General features: G+C 39.1%; 1 protein-coding gene and 1 pseudogene across 3 annotated transcripts in view; one reads left to right on the top strand and one right to left on the bottom strand.

Annotated features, from left to right (window-relative positions):
- The window catches only part of SSH2 (slingshot protein phosphatase 2), a 291,139-nt gene that overhangs the window by 248,415 nt on the left and 22,354 nt on the right, over positions 1-20,370 (bottom strand). The window lies entirely within an intron of this gene.
- LOC116553587 lies at positions 764-861 on the top strand (annotated as a pseudogene).

Genomic DNA, 20,370 nt, shown 5'->3' with positions numbered 1-20,370 from the left:
TGCTCTTGTTGCCCAGGCTGGAGTGCAATGGCGCGATCTTAGCTCACAGCAACCTGCAGCTCCTGGGTTCAAGTGATTCTCCTGCCTCAGCCTCCCAAGTAGCTGGGATTACAGGCGTGTGCCACCATGCCTGGCTAATTACGTATTTTTAGTAGAGACAGGGTTTCTCCATGTTGGTCAGGCTGGTCTCGAACTTCCGACCTCAGGTGATCTGCCCACCTCAGCCTCCCAAAGTGCTAGGATTACGAGTGTGAGCCACTGTGCCCAGCCAATTTCTTATTTAAAAAAAATTTTTTTTGTAGAGACGGGGTGTCACTATGTTACTCAGGCTGGTCTTGAACTCCTGGGCTCAAGCAATCCTCTCACCCCAGCCTCTCAAAGTTTTTTTATTAAAGGCATGAGCCACCACGCCCAGCCCAATTTTTTTTTTTTTTTTTTTTTTGAGACAAAGTCTCACTCTTGTCCCCGAGGAATGCAATGGTGCAATCTCAGCTCACTGCAACCTCCGCCTCCTGGGTTCAAGCGATTCTCCTGCCTCAGCCTCCCAAACAGCTGGGATTACAGCTGCCTGCCACCACACCTTGCTAACTTTTGCATTTTAAGTACAGACAGGGTTTCACCATGTTGGCCAGGCTGGTTTTGAACTCCTGACCTCAGGTGATCTGCCCGCCTCAGCCTCCCCAAGTGCTGAGATTACAGGCATGAGCCACTGTGCTCAGCCCAATTTTTTTCTTAATGGCCAAATGATATTCTTATGCCTAGAATCCTTTTGTGGTTCAAAAGCATGATGTTTTCATGCTATTGTGTAAGATGCGACTCCCTTAACTTATTTACAACATTGGTACATTGTCTGATGTGAAAAGAAAGAAAATAGAAAAGAAAAAAGGAAAAAAAAAACTCTTATGCCTAGTAACAAGTTGGATTTTGGTACAGTAAAAGGCACCTATTAAAAACTGGTATTAATTTTTAGAGTTAATAAGTTTAAAAAATTTAAACTCTGAGTAATGAGTACCTTTTATATTTTGGGCTATGTCTTTGTAATTCACACATTTTCCAAATCCTATGTTAGTTGCAATTTTATTGAGTGCCCACTATGTGCTTAACAGCTGTAAAAAGAAGAAAAGATTTAAAAGAAACAGAAGACACATTATCCTATCGTATTTCAGAAAGGCTTTTGCTAGTCTCTGTAACAGTCAGGGCAAGCAGTTTAGTCTTAACTAAATATACATGACAATTATAATACCCAAATATAAGTTATACTGTATATAAATAGAAATTTTCATCTATATATGACAAATTGATAAAACTGCACATTGGATATACTTTAAGTTCTCCTGGAGTAAAGAATGGGAATGTCATCCTGTACAGTAAGGTTAAATCATAACAGGAAATGGATATTTAAGTCACAAAGGATGATTTAACTCTCTTCCTAGCCAGCCTAACTTCTTCTCTTCCAGACTAACTCCTTATTTAGTGTTTTAGAGCACTCCCCTGAGACCTGTTCCTATCAATTATCTCCAGTCTCACTTTTGTCTTCTATGTCTTTCCCTACCACCATTAATTTGGTTCATTTCCTTTAGCACAGAAACATTTTTCAAGTCTACTGCATACTTTAAAAACAAGAAAAATCTTTATTTGACCTTGCATTCCTCCATCTAGATATAATCCTTTTTCTCCTTCTATTCATGAGAACTCTCTGAAAATGAATGTTCTATATTCACTGTTTCTTTATATATATATGAAGAGAGAGACAGATGGACAGACAGGTTCTTGCTATGTTGCCCAGGCTGGTCGCAGACTCTCCTGGGCTCAAGCAATCCTCCCACCTTGGCCTCCAAAAGTGCCAGGATTACAGGTGTGAGCCACCGCACCCGGCCTATATTCACTATTTCTGTTTGATCAATTTTCAACCTACCTCAATCAGGCTTCTCTGTCCCCTCTACTGAAACTACTCTAGCCAAAGTCACAGGTGGCTTCCACACTACCAATTCATAACACTTTTCTTTTATTATTGAATTTCTCAGTTGCATTTGACAGAATTGGACCATTCATTTCTTCCTAAAACTTTTGGTACACGATTTTCTACTGGTCTTCCACAAATTGCTTTCTGATTGCTCCTTTCAGTCTGTCAAATTCTCCTTTTCTACTTTTACCCTTAAATATGGGGGCTCTCAGGGTTCTGTCCTTGGTATCTATTTCCATGGGCATTCCTTGTGTGATGTCATCTATCTCAGAGCTTCAAGAGCCTACAAACATTACTTTAGAATATTTTCATCACTGGTCTTCTTGGATATCTTACTGCCTAACTGGAACATGTTTGCTAACATATTCCACAGGATTATATACCTCACCTGGTCCACAGCTGAACTCATCTTCCCACCAAAGCTTTACTTCTTGTATATTTGTTAATATCATCCGCCATCTGCTCAACCCAACCAAGCTCAAACTCTTCAAGTGTTAACAAGTCTTCTCTCTTTATCTCACCTCGTAATCCATCATCAGGCCCCTACCACTTTACTTTTAATGTATTTCTCTAATCTATCTCATCCTCTCTATCCCAACCACAATTGCCTTAGTTTGAGCCTATGTTAATTCTAGGACTTGGCAACTGCAACAATCCACTCTAAAGTGTAACTCTGATCTTACATCTCTCATAAAACTTTTATGTTCCTCAGTGCTAAAAGCAGTATTTCTTGTTTTAAGGTTACTTGTGGATGCTTGTAAACATGCATATTCCTGGGTCAATCTGCATTTTTATATATTTTTCAACTTATTCTGATGCAATGTAAAGCTGAAGTACAGGCTGAAGTTTAAGTTTAAATTTCTTACCAAGGCATAAAACGTCTCCCAGTCTTGGCTCTTGCCTACTTAGTTCTCTAATCTAGTACTTCCCTTTTTCTCCCATCACGTGCTTTATTATCTAGAGTACTGAATTCATCTACACTTATCCAAGTGTCATTGGCTTCCATGCTTTTGCTCTTTCTTCACTTCACCAAGTCTTATGCAACCTATTGAATATTATGCTTTTTTTCTATCAAGCAGGTACTAACTTTTAACTCTTACTAACCAAAGACAGGGTTTCTTGCTGTGGTATCATTAAAAAAAAAAAAAAAAAAAAAAAATCAGGTCTTTTTCCCCAGTTCCTGACACAGAGCTCATAAAACCCTTGGAATTTCCTGAGTGATAAGAGTGATAGAAGCATCTTTGGTTCTAAGGGAGTGACTCTTGGTTGGTCCCTAGATAGCTTTAGGATGGGAGCTAGTCACCACAAACACCAATCCTTGATTAGAAACTTGGAATTTTCAGCTCCACCATCTAACCAAGGAAGGAGTGGAGATAGAATCAGTTGCAGTGGGAGGTGACTGAATCATGGAGGTGGGTTTTTCCTGTGCTGTTCTCCTGATAGTAAGTCTCATGAGATCTGATGGTTTCATAAAGGGGAGTTTCCTGCACATGCTCTCTTGCCTGCCGCCATGTAAGATGTCCCTCTGCTGTTCCTTCTTCTTTCACCATGATTGTGAGACCTCCACAGCCATGTGGAACTGTGAGTCCATTAAAACTCTTTCCTTTATAAATTACCCTTGAGTATGTCTTTAGTAGCAGTGTGAGAACAAACTAATACAGTAAATTGGTATCAGGTATTGGGACACTGCTATAAAGATACCTGAAAATGTGGAAGCAACTTTGGAACTGAGTAACAGACATATGTTGGAACAGTTTGGAGGACCCAAAAGAAGACAGGAAAATGTGGACCTTCCTAGAGACTTGGAGGGCTCAGAAGACAGGAAAATGTGGGAAAGTCTGTAACTTCATAGAGACTTGTTGAATGGCTTTGACCAAAATGCTGATAGTGATATGGACAATAAGGTCCAGGCTGAGGTAGTCTCAGATAGAGATGAGGAACTTGGGAACTGGGGCAAAGGTGACTCTTGCTATGTTTTAGCAAAGAGACTGGTGGCATTTTGCTCCTGCCCTAAAGGTCTGTGGAACTTTGAACTTGAGAGAGATGATTCAGGGTATCTGGTGGAAGAAATTTCTAGGTGGCAAAGTGTTCAAGAAGAAGCAGAGCACAAAAGTTTAGAAAACTTGCAGCCTGATGATGTAATAGAAAATAACCCATTTTGGGGGGAGAAATTCAAGCCTGCTGCAGAAAGTTGCACAAGTAACAAGGAGCTGAATGTTAATCACCAATTATAGCACTCCTTTGACCTCTATTACACAGTTCTGAAGACACTTTGCCAAGAGTATATAGTATCTTTAAGGGCTAAAGCTGGACAGGACCTTAGAGATTAAAGATTTTTTTTTCTCAGATAAGAAAACCAGGCTAGAGAGATGAAAAGATTGACCAGAGCCAGAGTTAAGTGGTAGCAAAGCTGGATGAATGGCTCTCCTTGCCAGCCAATGTAATTTCTTCAACTTATACTACTTATGCAGCTTATACTACTTTGGGGCCACCTATTTTACTTAATAATATCCCTATAGAGGATATTTTGTTAACAATACCTGGGATCGGCCGGGCACGATGGCTCATGCCTGTAATCCCAGCACTTTGGGAGGCCGAGGCTGGTGGATAACCTGAAGTCAGGAGTTCAAGACCAGCCTGGCCAAGATGTTGAAACCCCATCTCTGCTAAAAATACAAAAAAATTAGCCAGGCATGGTGGCAAGTGCCTGTAATCTCAGCTACTCGGGAGGCTGAGGCAGGAGCATCTCTTGAACTCAAGGGGCGGAGGTTGCAGTGAGCCATGATCGCACCACTGCACTCCAGTCTGGGTGACAGAGTGAGACTCCGTCTCAAAAACAAACAAACAAAAATACCTGGGATCAGCAATTCATTAGTGTTATAAAAGGAAGCTATTAGCATAAAACACAATAAAAAAAACTTGGAGCAGGCATGGACATTTTTGTACATCTTAGATACTGTAATTATAAAATTATTTTGTGATTAATAGAGGATAAACTTGAGCTAAAGCTCAAGAATAAACAAAAAAAAAACAGAGTACTTTAGGTGTATTTCCTAGGTCCTATTTCCTTGATACACCAAAAATAACATGGAATTCAAAACTGGTATTTAAGACAAAAAAGAATAAGACAGGCCAATCTTTGGTATGTGCTGTTAAGACAATGGGCTCTGAAGCTGGATTGCCTGGGTTCTAATCTGTTCTACTCCTTATCTGTGCCTCAATTTCCTCATCTGTAAAATGAGGATGGTAATAGTATACATCTTCAGAGGGTAGTTGTCAGGACTGAATCAGATCATATCGGTAAAGAGCTCAGAACAGTGCCTGGTATAGAGTAAGCCAATGTTGGTTGTTTTTATCTCTTTCTCTTTGAAGAGAAGAAACCTCTGGTCATCATAGCACAGGGAATAGACCTATTTTTATTTAATTAGTTATTTAGTTGTAAAAATACTATTATTTAATACATTACATAAAACTATTTTGGGACGTACAGACTGTATAAGATATTAATTAATTAATTAATTAATTGAAACTATTTATAATACCACCACCAAATGGCAATTGGTTTCAAATTTAAAGTACTTCAATCAAACTTTTACACAATGATATGGTTTGCTCTGTCCCCACCCAAATCTCATCTTGAATTGTTGCTCCCACAATATCCACATGTCATGGGAGGGACACACAGGGTAGTATTTGAATCATGGGGGTGGGTCTTCCCTGTTCTGTTCTCATGATAGTGAATAAGTCTCATGAGATCTGATGATTTTATGGGAAGGAGTTTCCCTCCACAAGCTCTCTCTCTTTGCCTGCTGCCATTCATGTAAGATGTGACTTGCACCTCCTTGCCTTCCACCATGATTGTTAGGTCTCCCCAGTCATATGGAACTGTGAACCCATTAAACCTCTTTCCTTAATAAATTATCCAGTCTTGGCGATCATTAAAAAATCTGGAGACAACAGATACTGGAGAGGATGTGAAGAAATAGGAACACTTTTACACTGTTGGTAGAAGTGTAAACTAGTTCAACTATTATGGAAGACAGTGTGGTGATTCCTCAAGGATCTTGCCATGTATATACCTATGCATGATCTGCACATGTACCCCAGAACCTGTTCTTGTTGCCTCTGGCTTCATGGCATGGGTATTCTGCAGAAATGTCTTTCCTCATAAGGAGCAAAGCACACACAACTGCTTCCAGAAGTTGGAGAAGCTCAGGATCAATGTGAGTCACTGGGCTAAAGCTTTGAAGGACATCCTGTTTCCATGGGAGAGAGGAACATACCTGTGGAAGAGATTTGAGTTCCAGAGACACTGGCGATAAATCCGTATAGGTTTGCAGCAACCTCAACTCTTGCCTCTTCATAAGGATTTCCATTAAGGGGTATAAGGCAGGAGATTTTGGAGCAGGAATGAAGGTTTATTAAAAAGTTTTAGAACAGAAAGGAAAGGAAGGAAGGAAAAGAAGGGAAGTACAACCTGGAAGAGAACTAAGTGGGAGACTTCTAGGCCTACTTTTAAATAGTCTTCTGCAGTTCAGGTTAGGGAATGCTATTATTAAATGCTAATTTTAGAAAAGAAATAAGTGCTTTCAGCTTCTTTTTAATGTAATTTAATGTAAAGAAAACATTTCCTTATCTTTTATAAAAAATAAGATGACCTTACAGAACACAGTATCGTTTTTACAGATTAGTATTATGTGAAGATCATGAAAGAAACTATGCTGAGGCCAGGTGTGGTGACTCATGACTGCAATTCCAGCATTTTGAGAGGTCAAGACGAGAGGATCACTTAAGCCCAGGAGTTTGAGACCAGACTGGACAATGTAGTGAGACCCCATTTTTACAAAAAAATTTAAAAATTAACCAGGCAGAGTTGTTCATGCCTGTAGTCCCAGCTACTCAGGAGGCTGATGCAGGGGAATTACTTGAGCCCAGGAGGTTGAGGCTGCAGTGAGCCATGATCAACGCCACTGTGTTCCAGCCTTGGGGACAGAGTAAGACCCTGTAAGAGAAAAACCATAAAACTGTCAGAAGAGTCTGACCAAGGCGGCTTATTATGCCTGTAATTCTAGCACTTTGAGAGGCCGAGGCAGGCGGATCATTTGAGGTCAGAAGTTCAAGGCCAGCCTGGCCAACATGGTAAAATGCCATGTCTACTAAAATACAAAAATTAGCTGGGCATAGTGACACATGCTTGTAATCCTAGCTACTCAGGAGGCTGAGGCAGAAGAATTGCTTGAACCTGGGAGGCGAAGGTTGCAGTGAGCTGAGAGATCATACCACTGCACTCCAGCCTGGATGACAAGAGAGAGACTCTGTCTCAAAACAAACAAACATATGAGTAAAGAAGAAGAAAACATAGGGGTAAATCTTCATGATGTAGGATTTGCCAAAGAATTCTTAGATATGACAACAAACGCATGAACAACAACAAAAAAATAGGTACACTGAACTTCATCAAATTTAAAACTTTTGTGTTTCAAAGGACACCGTAAAGAAAGTAAAAAGACAATCCACAGAATGGGATAAATAGAGTATTTGCAAATCACATATCTGACATGGGACTTGTATCTGGAATACATAAAGAACTCTTACAACTCAGTAAGAAAAAGACCAAAAGCCCAATTTAAAAATGAGCAAAGGCCAGCCTGGGCAACACAGTGAGGCCCCATCTATACCCACCCCTGACAAAAAAAAAAAAAATCAGCCAGGTATGAGATCAGACACCAGTACTGAGGCAGGAGGATGGCTTGAGCCCAGGAGTGTCAGGTTGCAGTGAGCTGCAGTTGTTTCACTACACTCCAGCCTGGGCAACACAGCAAGATCCTTGGTCACTAAAAAATTCTTAAAATTAAAAAAAATTAAAAATGGGCAAAGGATCTGAATTTCTCATGTGAGGAAGACATACAAGTGGCCAGTAAGCACATGAAAAGATGTTCAACATCACTAGCCATCAGGTAAATGCAAACCCAAACTGCAATGAGATAATACTTCATGTTCACAAGAATGGCTAGAATCAGAAGTCAGGCAACAACAAGTATTGATGAGGATGTGGAGCAATCAGAGCCCTCATACAGTGCTGGTGGGAATGTAAAATGGTGCAGCTGCTTTGGAAAACAATCTGGCAGTTCTCCAAATAAACAGAGTTATCATATGCTCTAGCAATCCCACTCCTAGGTATATGCCCAAGAGAAATGAAAACATATGTCCATACAGAAATTTGTACACAGATGTTACAGCATCATTGATAATAGCCAAAAGATGGAAACAACCTAAATGTCATCAGTGGATGAAAGGATAAAACACTATTATTATTTGGCCATAAAAAGGAATAAAGTGCTAACACAGGCTATGGCATAGATAAGCCTTGAAAACATTATGCTAACTGAAAGAAGCCAATCGCAAAGACCACATATGATCCCATTCATAGGCAAGTCCAGAATAGGTAATTTTTAGAGATAGAGATCAGCGTTTATTTAGGACTGTGCAGAAGTTTGGGGGAGATAGAGTGGTCATAGATAAAGGCATTTCTTTCTGAGGTGATGAAAATATTCAAAAATTGACTGTGGTGATGGGTGCATATATCTGCGAATATACCAAAACCAGTGTTTTTACTGTACAGTATTTGAATTATATTTCACTAAAGCTGTTAAAAAACAAGAAGTCTAAAAAAAGTCTTTAAAAGATCATCTTGTGAGAAGCACCTGGACATATACTCCTCTGATATAGGTTTAACTATGGACACTTTCGCTATGTTCAGTGTAAGGACCAGCCTGGATCAGGCCTAATCATAGGCTGGAATCCCTGCACCAGTACTCTTCATATGTTAGTGCTTACCGGAATCACCCAAGAGCCTCTTAAAAGCACACAATCCTAACTATATCAAGAGAAATTGAGTGGGACAGAGATGAAACCCACATATCTGCTCTGTTTAAGTTCCCACATCAATCTAGTACAGGTGGTTAGCAACCACATTTAATATAAATATTTCTCTGCACTGTTATCTATATAAAACCAATCAGATTTAGCCTTTACTTCTAAATAAATTCTTTTTTTAAAAAGCAATGAAAGAATGAAACAACAAAAGCACAGATTTATTGAAATGAAAGTACACTCCACAGAGTGAAAGCAGGCTTGAGTAAGCAGCTCAAGAGCCCTAAATAAATTCTAAATTCTAAATGTTGAACATTATGTCCTAGTAATAAAAAAAGAAAACAAGATAGCCTTCAAACTTCTGACTTGTGAAGAGCAGACCAAAGTTAACTGCAGAATTTCCAGACTTCTCATTTGACCAAAAGGGCTATTCAATTACAGACAAAAGAAACATAATTAGCTAAAATTACAGAGCAGAACTGCATCATTATATAGTGACCCACTCCAAATCAAAAGGTCTCCGAACAGACCACACCATGAATACCTGGTACCACTAAGAATAATCTTGCACAATTTTATGGTTATAATCCAGAATCTTATGTTCTGACCAGCCCATTAACTTTCTAGATTCTAGTTAAAACCCATCTTCAAACTGAAGAGATTTTGTATGAACAATATATAGCTGAAGATATCTACCACTAAGAAGCTTTATAAAATTAGGAAAATGGCTTTTAGAATTTAAAAAGTACACAAATGAAGTAACAGCAAACTCTTTTTTTTTTTTTTTTAAGAGATAAGGTCTTGTTCTGTTGCCCAAGTTGGCCTTGACCTCCTTGGGCTCAAACAATCCTCCTGCCTTAGTCTCCCAAGTAGCTGGGGACTACAGACCTGCCCCAGCAAATAGCAGACACTTTAAATAGTAAATACATATAAATTTAAAACATCTAAAAGTTTCCAAAGCAGCCCCTACCCTCACCTCACCTATAAAAGAAATTCTAAGTACAGAAAAGATACCCCAAAGTTTGTAAACTGCTTCCCTGGTGTGGATGAGGGTGGTGTTTTTAGACTTTCAGGTTATTTACTCTTAATTCCTGAAAAGTCTGGTTTTCTAGTTGAAAACAGGTATGAAGCAGTAAAGTAAAAGTAAAGAGCTGCTAGAGGAAGGCACAATGGCAGTACGGAATGTGAACAGCCACCACTGTGAAAATGAAGAGGAAGAGTCAGTAAAGCTATACAAAGTAGATCCAAGTTGGTCTGAAGTTTACGGGTCACTGTTAAGCTTATTAACATTGTCTCCCCCAATGACCATGACTGGCTAGCTTTAAAATTTTTTGTAAATTAAAATAAAAAGTAGACCTAAACACAAAAACAAAAAATAACAATTCTACTAGGAAAAGAAGATCCTAAGGGCATTTCTGTACTAGAGCTCAGTGTAATACTATTCAACCTTTCAAACCTCTCTGCCCTCTGGAACCTCTCTCCTCTCATTTTCTCCACAATCTTGCTCCATGAATCACTCCCTCTTCCCTTACCCTTTTCTCTCCTAATGATCCCTTCCCCTCAGCAGAAAAATATTCTCAAGTATCTTCCAAATAACCCAAAACAGCCCTTCTCTCACCCTAAGTTGCCCTCTGGCTACTTCTCTTTTCCTTCTGAGACAAGGTTTTAGAAGTCTCTACTTGCTACCTTCCTTTCCTCACCACTTATTTACCTTCTAACCTGCTGCTACTGGTCTTCTGACCACCCACTCCACTAAAGCTGATCTTACAAAAGTCACTAGTATCCTCCTAATTGCCAAAGTCAATGGACTTTCTACTCTTCCTTCTCTTGACCTTCCCAATACATCTGACCCAACAGTGCACACTTCCTTCCTGAAACTCCCTCTTTGCTTAGAGTCTGTGATGCTACACTCACCTGAATTTCATCTAATCCTGGAATGTCAATGTCAATGGAATTTAGGCCAAAAAAAGGGTGGGGGAGAATTGCTATAGTCTGAATGTATCCCTCTAAAATTCATATGCTGAAACTTAATCACCAACATGATCGTATTAAGAGGTGGGGCCTTCAAGAAGTGATTAAGTCAGAGGCCAGAGCCCTCATGAATGGAATTAATGGCCTTATTTCTTGTATAAGTTAACATTGTTCTTGATGTTCTTTTTCAGTCTATTTTGCAGCATTTTCCTTCATTAGCCTCCCAAATGTCCCATTCCCCAAAAGTCCATCTTTAGGCCTCTCCCATCTCACACCTTAGCCACCTTTTAGTTCTCCACTTGTCTCATGCTACATTCTCCATAAGTGATCTCATTCATATCCTCATGGCTTCAGTACAGCTTTAGAGTCTACAAGTGCTCTGTCGCTTACTAACTGTGTAACCTTGGATCTTGATTTCTTAATCTATAAAATGAGAATAATAATAATTCATAAGTACTAAATGACATACATAAAGTTTCTGCCACAGTGCCTGATCTATTTAAGCAAAGGCTCAATAAATGGTCACTATCATTTTTTTCTTTCTCCAGCCTCGATTGCCTTGCTGAGTCACACACGTATCTATTCATCTTGGGATTTTCCTTTGCTTGTTTTATATATAGTCATCTCTTGGTATCCACAGGGGATTGATTCCAGGACCCCTACAGATATCAAAATCCACAGATGCCCAAGTCCCTGTTATAACATGGCATACTGTTTGCATATAAGCTAGGTGCATACTCCCATACGCTTTAAATCATCTTTAGATTACTTACAATACCTACTAATTGCTGTTATACTTTTTTTTTTTTTTTTTTTTTTTGAGACGGAGTTTCGATCTTGTTGCCCAGACTGGAGTGCAATAGCATCATCATGGCTCACAGCAACCTCTGCCTCCCAGGTTCAAGCGATTCTCCTGCTTCAGACCCCCAAGTAGCTGGGATTACAGGCATACACCACCATGCCTGGCTAATTTTGCATCTTTAGTAGAGACAGGGTTTCTCCATGTTGATCAGGCTGGTCTCGAATTCTCGACCTCAGGTGATCCGCCTGCCTCAGCCTCGCAAAGTGCTGGGATTACAGGCATGAGCCACCGTTCCCGGTCACTATTTTTTATTTGTATTATTTTTTATTACAATATTATTATTTTTATTGGGGTTTTCCCAGGTATTTTCAATCCAGAGTTGGTTGAATCTGTAGATGCAGAACTTCCAGATACAAAGGGGTGATTATTTTTCTCAAACTGAAGATGTTCACCACCCACTCCCACCACTTAAACTGGTCCCAGTATTCTTTATCTCAGGGTATGGAACCACTATCCACCCAGATGCCTAAATCTGGAACTCTGAAGCCATATTCTAGATCCTCCCTTCTCAATTACCATCCTTCCCACTTCCCCCAATTAAGCAACTAAGTACATCTAGCTCTGCTCCCCATCTCCCCACCCCGCACCCTCCAATACAGCTTCAGATGTGCAAATCTGGTCATACTTAAATTCTTCAATATTCCTCATGGTTTTCAAGACAAAATTCAAACTGGTATCACATAAGGCTCTTCGTGATCTAGCCTCTTTAGTCTCCTCTTCTATAATGCCCCTACTCTGACATACACTCTCCACTCCAACCACAAAAAAAATATGTATTACTACAAATGGCCATACCGTCATGCTTTTGTACATTCTATTCTTCTATCTATATGGCCCATTTAATCCCACTCCCATACACTTTCTTGCTGGCTAGTTCCCACTGGTCTTTTTCATGAGTTTAATTACATGATATTCTAATCCTATCCTTTAAATTTTCTATGTATCACATGTAAAATGCACCCTATATATTTAAATATTCATACTCAACCTATTTAATATTACAAAATACAAGCAATTCATCCACTATGCTTAGGTAAAATTATAAACTCCAGAACTGTCTTATTTTAGTAAGGAATAATTCTATAGTTAAATGAAATTAACAGTTCTCCACCAACATCTATTTATTACCTATTTATCATATTCCAGACACTAAAGGGGTTACAAAAATGAACAAGAAAGGTTCCTGAGCTCAATCTAATGGGATAGGGTGACAAAAATACTAATATAATGCTATAAAGATATATATATATGTATGTGTATATATTTATTTATATAATTTCTTTTTTTTTTTTTTTTTTTAAGATGGGGTTTCACCATGATGGCCAGGCTGGTCTTGAACTCCTAACCTCAGGTGACCCACCCACCTTGGTCTCCCAAAGTGCTAGGATTACAGGTGTGAGCCACTGTGCCCGGCCATATTTATTTAATTTCAATGAGAACAAAGAGGAATAAATAATTCACGTATGTTAAGTAGTTACAAAAGAATTAGAACAAACTCTAAATAAAATGTTTTCTCCCTCAGTAAGATGACATTTTAAACTTAAAATTAGATTAGGTTAAAACTCAATCAATATCAAGATAAGTTCCTGTCTCTAAACAAAGTGACAAGTTTTTTGTATTTCTCTGTTGCAAAGCCTCACAGTATAACAGGATGTAGGCATGCTTTTAAGTAAAAATTCTAAGTAGTCAAAAAGGCAAACATTAGAATTTTCAGGAAAATCCAGCAATATATGCTCATGAATACACTATAGGTTTGGTGAGTCTAACCATCCCAATTCACAGATGTTCTTTGACCTCTGATTAACAGGAAATGGTTCTTCCTCTAAACTGCTACACAAAAGAGAAATGAACTTTAATCTTACTAATATGTCTCAATGTGTTGTGGTCCCTCCCTCCCTCCCTCTCTTCCTTCCTTGTTAAGAGACACGTCTTGCTGTGTCACCTAGGCTGGAATGCAATGGCATGCGATCATAGCTCAATGCAGCCTCAAACTCCTGGGCACAAGTGTTCCTCCCATCTCAGCCTCCCAAGTAGCTAAGACTATAGGCACATGCCACTATACTTGGCTAATTTTTAATTTCTTTTTTGTAGAGACAGAGTCTCCTATCAGTGGCGTGAGCCACTGTGCCCAGCTGGGCTCTTTTTTTAATAGCAGCTTGGCCTATTCTTTAACCAACAAGGCAGAAATGGCAATGAATATACATTACTTTCTGAAAGATATGATACGTGAAACTTAAAAATTAATTTCCAAAATTCACATTTAATATGCTGTAAGGTCTCTGCTCAGTTGCAAAGTAAAATACAAACTCATATAGATGCATAAAAGTAGCCTTTGTTATGAGTGTGCCACAACTACTTTAAAACAGCAACCCCTGTGAATGTGTGCCTTAGATTGTTTTCTAGAATCCCCATCCCTATGGTAGCTATCTTCACCAGTCTGCCCATCCTAGTTAACACTTATTTTACAGCAAATGATCACTAGCACTCCTTTTATTCCATTATTATCCTGGTTTGAATAGCAAATTATGAGTTCATCCTATCTATCATCTACTTTCTGTTGCCTTTAAAAAAATCCTCGATAATTTGTCTTTTCGTTCTGGAGGTCAGTTTCTATTATTTAACATCTTTAATACCTTTAGGAAAAGACGTTATCTAGTTTTACCTACTCAGTCTCTGACAGCAATTAGCTCAACATATTCTTCAATTTTACTATTAATACCTCCTCCCTCCCAATCCCCATATTTGTGTGAAAGGACACCCTTGCCTTCTTTAGCCCAGATTTTTTTTTAAAAGATTACAGAGGCATCTAGGAGAAGTAGGAAAAAATGAACAAAATCTATATTAATTTTCCATGGTGAATACTTTCTGAGAATATCTAAAGATAAAAATAGAGAATTCAATTTAAGTCTATAAAATAAACTGTCTGGATGCGGTGGCTCATGCCTGTAATACCAACACTTTGAGAAGCTGAGGCGGTTGGATAACTTGAGGTCAGGAGTTCAAGACCAGCCTGGCCAACATGGTGAAACCCCATTTCTACTAAAAATACAAAAATTAGCCGGGCGTGGTGGTGGGCATTCATAGTCCCAGCTACTCAGGAGGCTGAGGCAGGAGGACTGCTTGAGCCCAGGGAGTAGAGACTGCAGTGAGCCAAGATGGTGCCACTGCATTCCAGCCTGGGCAACAGAGCAAGTCTCCATCTCAAAAATATATATAAATATATATATGTACTTATAGGTATAATAAAATTAAAAATAAATAAGCTAATAAATATTTCTTTTTTAGCCAACACAACAGAATATATATTTTTAAATGTGTTCTCTTCAAATAGTCATCTTGAGAAGTTCTATGATACCCCACAACTTACAGCATTTTCAGAATATCTGCTTGGAAATCGTGTTTAAGCCAGTTCACAATTTACAAAAAAAAGTTATTTCACTAACTTATAGACAAGCCTATTTTTACTGCCTTTCTTTTATTAAAATTATTAATTTTGTGAATGATTCTACATGGCTGAGAGCCCCTTCTCTGTTCTACATCTCCCTGATAAATCCCTTAGACTTTTGATTTGCCATCTGCACCAGTGTTATGTATCAACCATTTCCCTATAGTGCTGAAAGCCAAAACTGATTATTTCATTCTTTTTTCCTTAGGGGCTGAAACATAAAAGACACTCAATCAAGATGTTTGGGATTGATTAATTAATATTCAGTGAATATGGATACAAATTATGTTTGGCTATTTTCAAAAATCAAATTCACCTTCAAAGGAAGATTTGCTACTCTTGGAAATATTTAAAAGTACTGAAGGCAATGTTAGAAAAAGGAGCTCCAAAGATGCTAAACGAATGTTGCATCATTTGCATAAATACATGGTCAAACATACACCCTCCTGAGACTGAACCAGGAAGAAAATGAATCACTGAATAGACCAATAATGAGTTCTGAAATTGAGGCAGTAATAAATAGCCTACCAACCAAAAAAAGCTCAGGACCAGATGGATTCACAGCTGAATTCTACCAGAGGTACAAAGAAGAGCTGATACTATTCCTACTGAAACTATTCTAAAATACTGAAACGGAAGGACTCCTCCCTAACTCATTCTATGAGGCCAGCATCATCCTGATACCTAAACTTTGCAGAGATACAACAAAAAAAGAAAACTTCAGGCCAATATCCTTGATGAACCTTGATGCAAAAATCCTCAATAAAATGCTGGCAAACCAAATCCAGCAGCACAATCAGAAAGCTTATCCACCATGATCAAGTTGGTTTCATCCCTGGGATGCAAGGTTGGTTCAACATATGCAAATCAGTAAGTGTGACTCATCACATAAACAGAATTAAAGATAAAAACCATATGATTTTCTCAATGGATGAAGAAAAGGCCTATGATAAAATTCAAAATTCCTTCATGTTAAAAATTCTCAATAAACTAGGTATTGAAGGAACATACCTCAGAATAGTAAGAGTCATATATGACAACCCCACAGCCAATATCATACTGAATGGGCAAAAGCTGGAAGCATTTTCTTTGAAAACCGGTACAAGACAAGGATGCCTTCTCTCACCACTCTGGCACAAGACAAGGATGCCGTCTCTCACCACTCCTTTTCAACATAGTATTGAAAGTTCTAGTCAGGGCAATCAGGAAAGAGAAAGAAATAATGGGTATTCAAATAAGAAAACAGGAAGTCAAATTACTTTTTTTTTTTTTTTTTTGAGATGTAGTCTTGCTGTCGCCCAGGCTAGAGTGCAGTGGCATGATCTCAGCTCACTGCAACCGCCATCTCCCAGGTTCAAGTGATTCTCCTGCCTCAGCCTCCCAAGTAGCTGGGCTTATACACGCCCGCCACTGCGCCCAGCAAATTTTTCTATTTTTAGAGACAGGGTTTCACCATTGTGGACAGGCTGGTCTCAGACTCCTGACCTTGTGATCCACCTACCTCGGCCTCCCAAAGTGCTGGGATTACAGCCATGAGCCACCATACCCAGCCCAAATTACTTTTGTTTACAGATGACATGATCGTATGTCTAGAAAACCCTACTGTCTCAGCCCAAAAGCTTCTTAAGCTGATAAGCAACTTCAGCAAAGTCTCAGGATACAAAATTAATCTGCAAAAATCACTGGCATTCCTATATACCAACAACAGGCAAGCAGAGCCAAATCATGAATGAACTCCCATTCACAATTGCTTCAAAAAGAATAAAATACCTAGAAATACAGCTAACAAGGGAAGTGAAGGACCTCTTCAAAGATAACTACAAACTACTGCTCAAAGAAATCAGAGAGGATACAAACAAATGGAAAAACATTCCATGCTGATAGATAGGAAGAATCAGTATCATTAAAATGACCATACAGCCTAAAGTACTTTATAGATTCAATGCTACTCCCACTTAACTACCATTTACATTCTTTGCAAAATTAGGAAACACTATTTTAAAATTTATGTGGAACCAAAAAAGAGCTTGTATTAATAGTCAAGACAATCCTAGGTAAAAAGAACAAAGCTGAGGCATTATGCTACCCAACTTCAAACTATACTACAAGGCTAGCATAACCAAAAGAGCACAACACTGGTACATGAACAGACACATAGACCAATGGAACAGAATAGAGAACTCAGAAATAAGACCACACACCTATAATTGATGGTGGCAGCTACTCCAGTCGGCCTGACATCACTCGTGCAGCGGGGAGGTGTGGCTGGGGCTGTATGCTCCAAGGAGCAGGCAGGAATCCTGCCCTCCTGTGGGGGCTGCAGCCATCCAAGTAGAGCCTCCTTGTGCTCTTGGGGAGCTGGGAGCAGGCAGGAGCCACACCACACCAACCGGGACATGCCTGCCCCTACTGCCTGGCTTCTCCCTGCTGTCTGCAACCCCTCAAATCTCAGAGTAAAGTCTGGCGGAGCCTGAGTGTCATGAACAGCAGCAGGAGGCAGACAGAGTCCCAGGTGGAAGGGGCAGGTCCGTGGTAAGTTCCCTCCTTCAGGCCAAGGAGGGCCTGTAGGCTGGGCTGCCAGTCACACAGACCTGAGTGGAAACTGGTACCTTTTCCAGGCCCACCCATGGGCCAATCTGCACCCACTTCCTCCCCTCTGAGACCCATAAAAGCCCCGGAGTCAGCCAGAGCTGAGCAGACAACCGAGCAGGATGGCCAGCTGCAGAGAGGACCTACCCTCTCTGCTGAGAGTTTCAGAGACCTGCAGAGACCCCCAAATGACCTACCTGCAAAAAGGAACTACCTTCTCCAGGGCCTCCTCTATGATGACAGATGAACACTCAATGGATGGCCTGCCTGCCTACAGAGGGGAGCTACCCACTGCGGGTCTCCTCTGAGTGGTTCTAAAACTAAATAAAGCTCCTCTTCATCTTCTTCATCCTTTATTTGTCTGCATATCTCATTCTACCTCATTCTTCCTCGATGCAGGACTAGAACTCAGGCAAAGGCAACACTGGCCACAGAGGTTTCCAAAAATTGAAACCCCAAAGATCCCATAACACAACCATCTGAACTTCGACAAACCTGACAAAAACAAGCAATGAGGAAAGGACTTCCTATTTAATAAATGGTGCTGGAAGAACTGGCTAGTCATATGCAGGAAATTGAAATTGGATCCCTTCCTTACATCACATGCACAAATTAAGATAGATTAAAGACTTAAATATAAAACCCAAAACTATAAACACTCTAGAAGAAAATCTAGGCAGTAACATTCAGGATATAGGTATGGGCAAAGATTTCATCACGAAAACACCAAAAGCAAGTGCAACCCAAACAAAAAGTCATGAATGAGATCTAACTAAAGAGCTTCTGTATACCAAAATAAACTATAATCAGAGTGAACAGACAACCTATACAATTGGAGAAAATTTTTGCAATCTATCCATATGATTAATATAACTGTAGTTAATATACAGTCTACAAGAAATTTAAACAAATTTAAAAGGAAAGAAAAAAACCATTTAAAAAGTGGGCAAAGGATATAAACAGACAATTCTCAAAAGATGACATACATGTGGCCAACAAACATATGAAAAAAAGCTCAACATCACTGATTATGAAAGAAATGCAAATCAAAACCACAGTGAGAAACTATTGCATGCCAGTCAGAATGGCTATTATTAAAAAGTCAAAAAACAGATGCTGGTGAGGTTGTGGAGAAAAAGGAACGTTTTTACACTGTTGGTGGGAGTACAAATTAGTTCAACCACTGTAGAAGACAGTGTGGCAATTCCTCAAAGACCTAGAGGCAGAAATAAAATTTAAAATAAATAAAATTTAATCCAGCAATCCCATTACTGGGTATATACCCAGAGGAATATGTCATTCTATTATAAAGACGCATGGACATGTATGTTGACTACAGCACTATTGACCATAGCAAAGACATGGAATCCATCTAAATGGCCATCAATGATTGCCCAGATAAAGAAAATGTGGTACATACATACCATGGAATACTATGCAGTCATAAAAAGGAATGAGATCATGTCTTTTGCAGGGACATGGATGGAATTAGAAGCCATTATCTTCATCAAACTCATGCAGGAACAGAAAACAAAATACTGCATGTTCTCACTTATAAATGGGAGCTCAGTGATGACAACACATGGATACATGGTGGGGAACAACACACACTGGGACCTGTCAGGGGTAGGGTGTGGGGAGGGAGAGCATCAGGAAGAATAGCTAATGTATGCTGGGCTTAATACCTAGGTGATGGGATGATCTGTGTGGCAAACCACCATGGTATATGTTTATCTATGTAACAAAACTGCACATTCCTGCACATGTACCCCTGAACTTAAAAGTTGAAGAAAAAAGAGAAAAAGAGAAAAAAAATACATTGTCTATTTTCCTTAGGGACTAGAGAGCAGTCTTTCGAATATATAAGTTCTGTTATGTTTGTTAAAAGAACTGGTCTTACTGCCCTATAGCCTAGAGCTCTTAACTAAAATCTTCCAAATAAAGAAAGAAAAAACTCAGTCCAGAGCCAAACTGACTACCCTTCATCAATATCTGGCCTTAAAAGTGTTCTTACCTTTAAAGACTCTCGAATTCTTCTCTCCAAGATAAAACTGCCAATCAATCAGTGTCAAAACCCTTTTCTTCTTTAGACAAAATCCTTTTTTTTTTAGACAAACAATATTTCCAGGTATCATGACAATATCTGTATAGCTATAAAAATGCCAAAATCAAGTTTCCATGAGACCTAGTTCTATAACCACAGTAAGATTTAAAAAAAAATAAATAAGGCTCAGTAGCTGAACTTAATTAACTTTAAATGAATAAATCATCCAATCACAGATGAATGAGTCTCAAGGGGCAGTAGGAGAAGAAAAATAATCACAGGTAAGGGAGACTGCTCGATATTTAAAGACTTTAAAAAGTATAAGCTAATTATAACTCAGATGTTATAAAATGTCATACCTTAAATTCCCATGATTACATAGTAGTGAAATCTTTAGCTCTTCTTACTATTAAGATTGTCATAGAACCAGGTTGTACACATAGATTCTTAGGAATTCCCAAATATAAGAATTAAATTCTATGAGAAAGTTACCGGTATCCGTTATTTCCAGTGCTCACACTGAGCAAAAAAAACCCCACCCCATTACTAACCTACCACATCACTACAAGAGTCACCTTAAAACAAGATTTTCCTCCTTTGTTTAAAAACAAGGCAGTCTCATA

The sequence above is a fragment of the Sapajus apella genome, unplaced genomic scaffold (assembly GCF_009761245.1).
Source record: "Sapajus apella isolate SASKATOON/1434 unplaced genomic scaffold, GSC_monkey_1.0 scaffold12, whole genome shotgun sequence".
Classification (NCBI taxonomy): Eukaryota; Metazoa; Chordata; class Mammalia; order Primates; family Cebidae; genus Sapajus; species Sapajus apella.
Note: the sequence above shows the minus strand (reverse complement) of the source record. Positions and strands in the feature narration are given on the sequence as shown.